Source organism: Penaeus monodon, unplaced genomic scaffold (genome assembly GCF_015228065.2).
Source record: "Penaeus monodon isolate SGIC_2016 unplaced genomic scaffold, NSTDA_Pmon_1 PmonScaffold_3305, whole genome shotgun sequence".
Classification (NCBI taxonomy): domain Eukaryota; kingdom Metazoa; phylum Arthropoda; class Malacostraca; order Decapoda; family Penaeidae; genus Penaeus; species Penaeus monodon.
Window position 1 is genome coordinate 17,501 of NW_023658016.1, and position 8,046 is coordinate 25,546.

The window sequence follows — 8,046 nt, forward strand, 5'->3', positions numbered from 1 at the left end:
AGGGGAGTTTGTGCCCATGGCTTCCTGAAGCTGCTCAGAACTGCCCCAAAGTCTGCCTTTTATCCTTTCAGCTTACATCTTAGGAATGGTTAATGGAAATGGTTAGAATAAATAAATGTGCTAGATCAAAGGTCATATAGCTCTATGGTAAAATATTGAGGCAAAAAGGGTGGAAATGAATTAATGATCAGGATAAAATATGTTAGATGTCAAAAGTTGCAGAATGCTGTAGGATAGAATGGTAGTGAAAAAGGTATAGGGGGGAGCAAATGGAATATGGTGAGGATTTGTAAAAGGGGATGAGGCTAAAGGTATAGGGTGATCAGATCAAATGAAGAGTAAGTGTCTGAGGAAAGGAGAGTTATACTGTAGGAAGAAGGATGAATCCAGAGGATAAGATATGGGAACAAAGGAAGGTGGTTAAGTATAGGGAAGAAAGTCAGGAGGGGAAGGATCTGGAGAAGGACATTGTTGTGACGTAAGAGTGTCACGTGAGCATCTAGGTAGGACTGGTAAGGATAATGGGGGAAGAAAGAGGGAATGGTGATGCACATGGAGGAGGAGAGGATGAGGTGTTTTTTGGGTGATTGGGAGGAAGAGGAGTACGGAGAACTTGAGAAGGAGAAGGATGGATATCGACAAATACTTTGAATGTAGAGTGAATAGGAATAGAGGAATTAGAGGGTAGATGAGGAAGTAGAGGATTCTCTTGGGTCATGTTTGTGGAACTTTATGATGTCTTCAAGAGCTTCTGGAGGGAAGTTGGTTGGGGAGGTCTGAGAAACAAAGGTTTTCTTATGTGGAGGAGAAGAGGGAATAGGTGTCTGAGGAGCAGAGGGAGAGGTGGGTGTAGGAGAGGATGCATTAGAACATTTAGAGTGGAATGTTTAGATTATATGGTGCACAGTTAAAGTGAGAAGTAGGGGTAGGCACCAGGTAAGTGGTAGAGATTGGAGTATCTTGATTTAGACTGGAAAAGGAGTTTGACTAGGGGAAAGAGAAAATATAGATAGGATAGTTCTGGGTAGAGGGAAGAGATACTAGTAGAGCTGAGACTTCATGAGAAGATGGGAGAGGAGCAGAGCGCAGTACAATTTTGGAATAAGTAGAAAGAGAAAAACCTCATCAGCATGCTACTTGTCTGTCCTCACATAGAATGAGGCCTAGTTTGAATCTGAGAACTGCTACCTCAGATTCGAGCTTGTAGGCAGGGCAGCTCCTATATTCATTCATTTATTGAATTTTTCTGCTGAATCTAAGGTCATTAGTGGAGTACACAAAATATAGCATTAGGCTGGGGCTTGGGGTCAAAGCCCCTGGTAAAGATTCTTTAGTTCAGTAAGGCAATGTTTGTGGATTTCCAGGGTGGTCAGTGGTCAAAATGGAAGAACATCAAAGGTTACACAACATTATGGTAAAGTATTGTGGCAAAAAGAGTAAATATGAGTTAACGATTTGGATAAGTGGATAGAAGAAGGGGATGAAGAAGAGAAGGCAAAGGAAAGAGGGAGATGAAAAGATCCTGCAAAATTAGTTGAGGCAAAGGCTGAGGTCCAAGGCAGGGCTGATCCCTACATAGGGCCTCAGTCTCTGCCTCCTAAGCCCCCCCACAGAAACAAAGAGCAAGGGATTGGAGGAGACAGCTCCTATAAAATACATTATGTGAGCCACCACCTTTGGTACATCTGCATGACTGAGCAGAGCAATTTGAAAAGTCATGACCAGGTTGGGCAAATAAGGGGCAGCTGGCTGGGGAGCTACTGTGGCTGGGTGGCCAAAACATCAACATTTCTGACATTAATGGGGTAGAGTTTGATATGGTCAGACAGGGCAGGACACTCCACCAATATAAACTTAATGAGGGAAGTCATGTCTACAGAAGCTAATCTTGGCAATATTTGTGTAGGATTTACATTGGCCTCTGCGAGGAATAGTGTAGTACTGCATTATAGTCGACAAGGCATGTGAGCAAGTCGTTTCCACAGTCTGACCAGTCCTTGTCAAAGACAAGACAATCAAACGGAAAGATGGAAACGGTTCCAGTAAAAGTATTAAAGAAGGAGTGAAGTTGGGCAGGAAGGTTAGTCAGGGTATATAGTATACGAGCTTAGGACTCAGATGTAACTGTGACAAGGCATGAACAAATGGAACGACAGCAAAAGGAAACTTTGCCTACTTGTTTTTGGAGACATTATTGGAAGAGAGGGGTATTGTCAGAGCACAGGGCTATAGGGGAGAATTACAAAAAAATTATCCCACTTGGCTGAGTACCCAAAAAGGGTACTCAAAAGGTTTGCAGAGGTGGAAGCAGTAGAAGAATGAGGGTGGGAGAAAGATGGGGTGGTATGAAGATAGGTATTACTGTTGGGAGGAGAACAAAAAGGATGAAGAGTAGTAATAGTAATATCATTAGGAGGAGGATGGATATCAGCAGTTACTTGGAGTGTGGAAGGAGTAGGAGTTGTAAGATTTGGAGGTTGAGTGTCTGTTTTCATTAAGTAATCTTGAATATTTTCAATAGTTTCTTCTGAGGAGTTGGTTGGGGAGTTTTGGGGGATAAAGGATTTCTTGTGAGGGGGGGAGAGAGGACTGGTGTCTCAAGCGTAGGGGCAAAGGAAGGTGGAGGTGATTGTGTGGTAGGGGAAGAGGGGGTGGAACGTTTGTTCTGTCTGTTACGGGTAGTGCGAGGAGGGAAAGGGGAAGGTGTTGGGGTTGTAGTGGTGATTGGAGTATCTGTAGTAGAGATTGGAGTGTCGGGGTTTTGGGGATGGCAAAAGAGTTTGACTGGGGAAGGTAGGAGGTAGAAGAGGGGGAGTTAGATGTAGGGGGGGTGGGTTTAGGAGAATTGGTAGAATGAGCAGTATTACTGGGGTAAGGAGTAAGAGAGAAACCATGTCGATGTGCTTCCTGTCTGGCTTCACGTAGTGTGAGTCCAAGTTTGAATCTGAGAGTTGCTACCTCAGACTCAAATTTGTAGGTGGGACAGCCCTTATAAAATACATTATGGGGGCCGCCACAGTTGGCACATGTGCGTGATTGTGCAGAGCAGTTAGATCGGGTATGGCCAGGTTGGGCACATAGTGGGCATCTGGCTGTGGAACGGCAATGTTTGGCTGGGTGTCCTAGACGCCAACAATTTTGGCACTGACATGGAGGAGGTTGGTATGGACGAACAGGGAGGGATTCTCCTCCTATGTATAAGTAAAAGGGAAGGTCATGTCTATGGAAGGTAATTTTGGCTATGTTAGTGGGTTTCTTTCGATGACCTCTGGGGGGAATGGAGTAGCATTGTACTGATGTTGTATCATAGTCTGTGAGACAGGCAAGTAGGTCTTCTACACAATCTGACCAATCTTTGTCATAGATTGGGCAATTTGCTGGGGAGATTGAAACTGTTCCGGTACAAGTATTGAGGGTTGGATGGGGTTCTGCAAGGATGGGGTTACCATATAGGTCAGTTAGTTTTGTTAATGCTATAGCTTGGTTTTTGGATGTTACTGTGACAAGACGGGAGTGGTCGGGTCGGCTACGGAAAGAGACTTTACCTACTTGTTTTTGGACATTGTTGGAAGAGAAGGCTGTTGTCAGAGTAGGGAGCTGTGGGAGGGAACACGAAAAATCAGTCCCATTTGGCTGTGCTAAAGAGAGTATTCAAGATTGTTGTAGAGATAGGGGTAGTAGAAGGGCGGGGGTGTGACGAAGATGGAGTAGTGTTGAGGGAGGTAGTGTTATGGAGAGGTGGGCAATAAGGCTGTAAGGTATTAATAAGGGAGGATGGGGTGATTGATGTTGGAGGTTGTGGGGGTAGAGGTGTTGAAGTTGAGCATGCTGGGAGAGTGGAAATTTTCCCTTTAAAGGGTTGATGTTGGCAACTGTACTAGTAGGCATTGATGAGGGGGTAGTTATTGCAGTGTTCGGAGCCGTGGTCAAAGGAGAGCCTGGGGTCAGGGAATCGGGTGGGTTTACATCGTTGGGGCTATTTGATAAAGGGGCAAGCCTGATTGCCCCTAATAGTGGGGATATGTTTTCATTACTGGCCATGGTAAGCCTGGATTATGTTGGGGATAAGAACAGTCCACTCCTCAGGGTCCCCTTGAGGGGTAAGGGCTAGGTAACTAAATCAGGGGAATACCGTGCCCATGGCTCCCTCAGGCCGTTCAGGACTGGCACAAAGTCAGCCTTTCATCCTTTCAGCACGGCTCTCACACCTTAGGAGGTGGATAGCAGAAGGGTTTAGTGAAGGGACAGAAACGAAAAGTGGGAAGGAAGAAGAAGAAAAAGAAGAAGAAGAAGAAGAAGAAGAAGAAAAAAAAAAAAAAAAAAAAAAAAAAAAAAAAAAAAAAAAAGACCATGCAAAATTAGTTGAGTCGAGGGCTGAGTCCCAAGGTTGGGGAGTTCCCCATCATTGGGTCCCAGTCTCTGCCTCCTAAGCCCACCACGACAACAGCGGGCAAGGGATTGGGGGGCCATATATTAGTGAGTGCTGTTTTTCCTTGCTGTCACGCCTTCGTCTTTACATATTCCTGTACATGTATACTATGTACCATGTTGCATAATTTTATTACCAACTTGTGAAGGAAATACCATATATGACTATCATTGCAGGCATAACTTACCTCCTATCATATAGGAAGCAAAACTAAAAACTAAAACTTTGTGGTATTTGTTACCTCCAGAGACAGTTCCAAAACCAGGGTATCATGTGAACCCAAAATCCAAACCTAATCCCTCCTTATGTTTATTCCCTAAACCAGTGTATGCCCCTTTTATTAGCATTGTGTGCCAACTTGCCAAAGAGATATTAAGAATCCTGGCTGTGAGAGTGTTGTGGACTCTGAACACTGATATGCAGAGGATATTTTTGTGATTTCTCGATTAATATGAGGCTGCTGCAGATGTATCTGTTGTACCTCCTAATCTATTTTTTATGCTCTATACAATAGCAGTGCCCATTTCCCTCTATCTTATTTTGTCACTTTCTTTATATTCTTATTATATCAGTGATATTTGATTTTTTTTCAGAAATTTTTTAATTTCACACAGCCATCCAATCATTACTGGTTTTAATCATTCACATTATATCGCGCACGAACCTCATCTTTTCTATTACAAATGATATAAATGAAGATATTGGTAATTGTTTACAAGTGCCCTTACCCCTCAGAGACTGTCCCTATCCCTGCAATCACTTCTGGGAAATCCTCAATCACTTCTTCTTTCTTGTTACTGGGTTTTAGACTATGGTTGTCTATATCCCTTGGATCCTCTTCTTTTAGTTTAATTTGCTGTTAATGTCAATTAGTCTTGTTCTTTGTAGGAAAATCTTTGTATGTCTCAATATGTAGTACTTTATTATTGATGGCTGATATGCACCTGTAATCAGAAGATTTATATTAAAATCTTGTATATTAATTTGTGTGAGAGCTTGTTTTAATTTGGTTCTTTGAGAGTTGAATCTTGGGCAAAGTGTTCAACACTTTCTTTTTGATTCCTGCACCATCTGCAGAATGGGCCATTTTCCATCTTTATTCTGTATAGATGTTGTTTCAGTCTTGTGTGTTTGGTTGTTATTCTTGATATGAAGGAATCTAGTTTTCTGTATTTAGCTCTGATCCATGGTTTTTGGTCATTATCTTTGATGAAATAATTTTTTGTGTTCAAAATTCTCTTTAAATCTATTTCTCACTGTTTGAAGTTCTTTGATTTGATTTCTCTTATAGTATATTTTGTGTCCTGTGGTTTAGATATGGGGATGTTTATCTCATGAACTTTCTTTGCAGCTTGATCGGCAATTTTTATTTACCTTTAAAGTTTTACGTGATGGAATCCATTGCAACACTGTCTTTTGGTTTTGAGAGTAAATGTATTTGCTTTTGTATTTCATATGTGATTTGTTTGTAGTTCTGTGGTTTGGGGTTTTGTATTAGTTGTAATGATGATTGTGAGTCTGTTAGTGTTGCTGTGTTTGTTAATTTGTTGTTTGTTATATAAACTAATCCTTGTTTTATGACAAATAGTTCTGCATGAGTGATTTCTATTTGGGGGTAATTTCCAATAGTTGTTATATTTTTGTTTTGAATGGAGATTGTTGCTGAGGGTCATTCTGGTTCTTTTATCTTTGAGCTGTCTGGGAAAAGTTTGATATCATCTTTATAGGTAGTATTTATTAATTCCTGGTATTGTTTATGAATGATTATTTGAGGAGTATTTTTTATGTTATTCATACAGTTTGTTTGTATATTCTCTGATATATCATACCATGGGATATTGTACCAGTGATCTTTTATCTCTTTGAGGTTGTATTCTTTTATACATTTAATTGTTTGTTGTTTTATTGGCATGGTATTGGTTTTTAAAAAAGATATTTGTCATTTGTATGCATTCAAGCTCTTGATTCTATTTGAATAATAAGCCCAATATTATTCAATATACTAATGAATGACTTAGAATTATCAGAAGGGGTTGAAAAATAATATATGCAGATGACATAACCTTAGTAACAAGCAATAAAAGCCTACTATAAGCTTCCAATAAAATAGAAACAGACCTGCAAAAACTAAAAGAATGGGCCAATAACTGGGACTTGAAAATAAACTTAAAAGAAAGTAAAGTAATGTGTTTTCTAAACAGAAAGATAAACCAACTACCAAGAATAAAATAGACAATATGGAACTTGCCTACACTCATATCCAAAAAATTCTAAGATTAACATTAGATGCTCCCACACTAAAATGAAAAAAAAAAAAAAAACATATAGAAAATCTAAAAGTAGAAGAAATATTAAATAGAATAAACATAATGAAAATTACTTGCTTCACTAAACTTGGGACCAAACGGAGATAATCTATTTTTTTTTTTTTTTTATAAAATATATATAAAACCCAAAATAGAATTGGAATAACAATCTATGGAGCAGCAAAAGAAACAGAATAAAAAAAACCCTAGAAACTTTACAAAATCAAGTACTTAGACTGGCAGCTGGTCGTCTCCGAACGACTCCCACCACAGCTGTTGAGGCGACGGCAGCCTCCCTCCCCCGCGGCCGCTGCCCAAGAGCCGAGCCCACCCCGGCCCCCGGCGCCCTCCCCGCGGCCGCTGCCCAAGAGCCGAGCCCACCCGGCCCCGGGCGCTCTCCCCGAGGTGTCTGGCGGGACCCCACTCTCCGCCCGCCATGGCATCATCATTTCTTCTGGTGTTATGGACTGCCTTAGCAGATTATTTCAGGCATCTGTGAGCATAGTTTTCCTACGGCAGGGTCAGTGTCATTAGTAGCAAAATAAGGAATCACATGTTGCGTGACTCTCTTATCATCAACTTGGATTTCTTACGTTTGTCCTATCGAATACAGGCAAAGTTTATCCTGAACCTTATAGCTGTGAAATAACTATACCTTTTAAAATTTATTTTGGATGTCCACGTCTTTTCAAAGGGGAAAATTGTTCCGTAGTGACAAAATAACCTTAGAATGTACGCTGTCTGCTTGCACTTTACTTCCCAAGCTCCTATATTTTTCATACGTGTGATGCTTATCTAGATAAATCAAAATTTGCGGTTTTGCAGTTTCCAATACCCTTAGTACGCTTTCTTTGTTGTATTGGCGACGCTCAGATTATTTGAGAATTCTGTTAGTATTTAGAGATTCCTGAAATGTGACGTAAAGGGATTACATCTTGCTGAGTTTTGTTGTTTCGTGTGCGTGTGCGTGTGTGTATGTGTATGTGTATGTTGTATGTGTATGTGTATGTGTATGTGTGTGTATGTGTATGTGTGTCTACATAATGGATTCTTGCTTTGGCGGTGAAATTGAGAACTGTCGTTTCGTTTCGCGGGAGTTTTGAAAGTGGGTTACAGGACCTTTCCTTGGATTTATATGAATGTTTGACATTATAAACTTCTTTTCAGGTCTATTATTAAGTTTCTAGAAAACAGCGTTTATTCGACGGTATCTAGGCTGGAACAAGGTATACTTAAATGTATATCTAAAAACCGGAATCCCCGGGTTTTAGTTTTTTTAGGGTTTAAGCCCCAGCTTAAAGTTCTTTTTTA

General features: G+C 40.6%; 1 protein-coding gene across 6 annotated transcripts in view; it reads right to left on the reverse strand.

Annotated features, from left to right (window-relative positions):
* Positions 1–7,042, reverse strand: part of LOC119570605 (baculoviral IAP repeat-containing protein 7-like) — a 10,877-nt gene extending 3,835 nt beyond the window's left edge. Inside the window, exons 1-3 of one of the 6 annotated variants that reach the window (XM_037918276.1) lie at positions 6,967–7,042; positions 5,158–5,373; positions 3,550–3,597 (exon numbers count right to left, since the gene is read on the reverse strand). The gene's annotated coding sequence lies outside the window, so the exon portion shown is untranslated. Of the gene's footprint in view, positions 1–2,176; positions 2,210–3,549; positions 3,598–4,670; positions 4,701–5,157; positions 5,374–6,954 lie in introns of those variants that run through there. The other 5 variants (XM_037918274.1, XM_037918275.1, XM_037918279.1 and 2 more) reach the window with 5 other exon arrangements.
* Between the last annotated feature and the right edge of the window lie 1,004 nt (positions 7,043–8,046).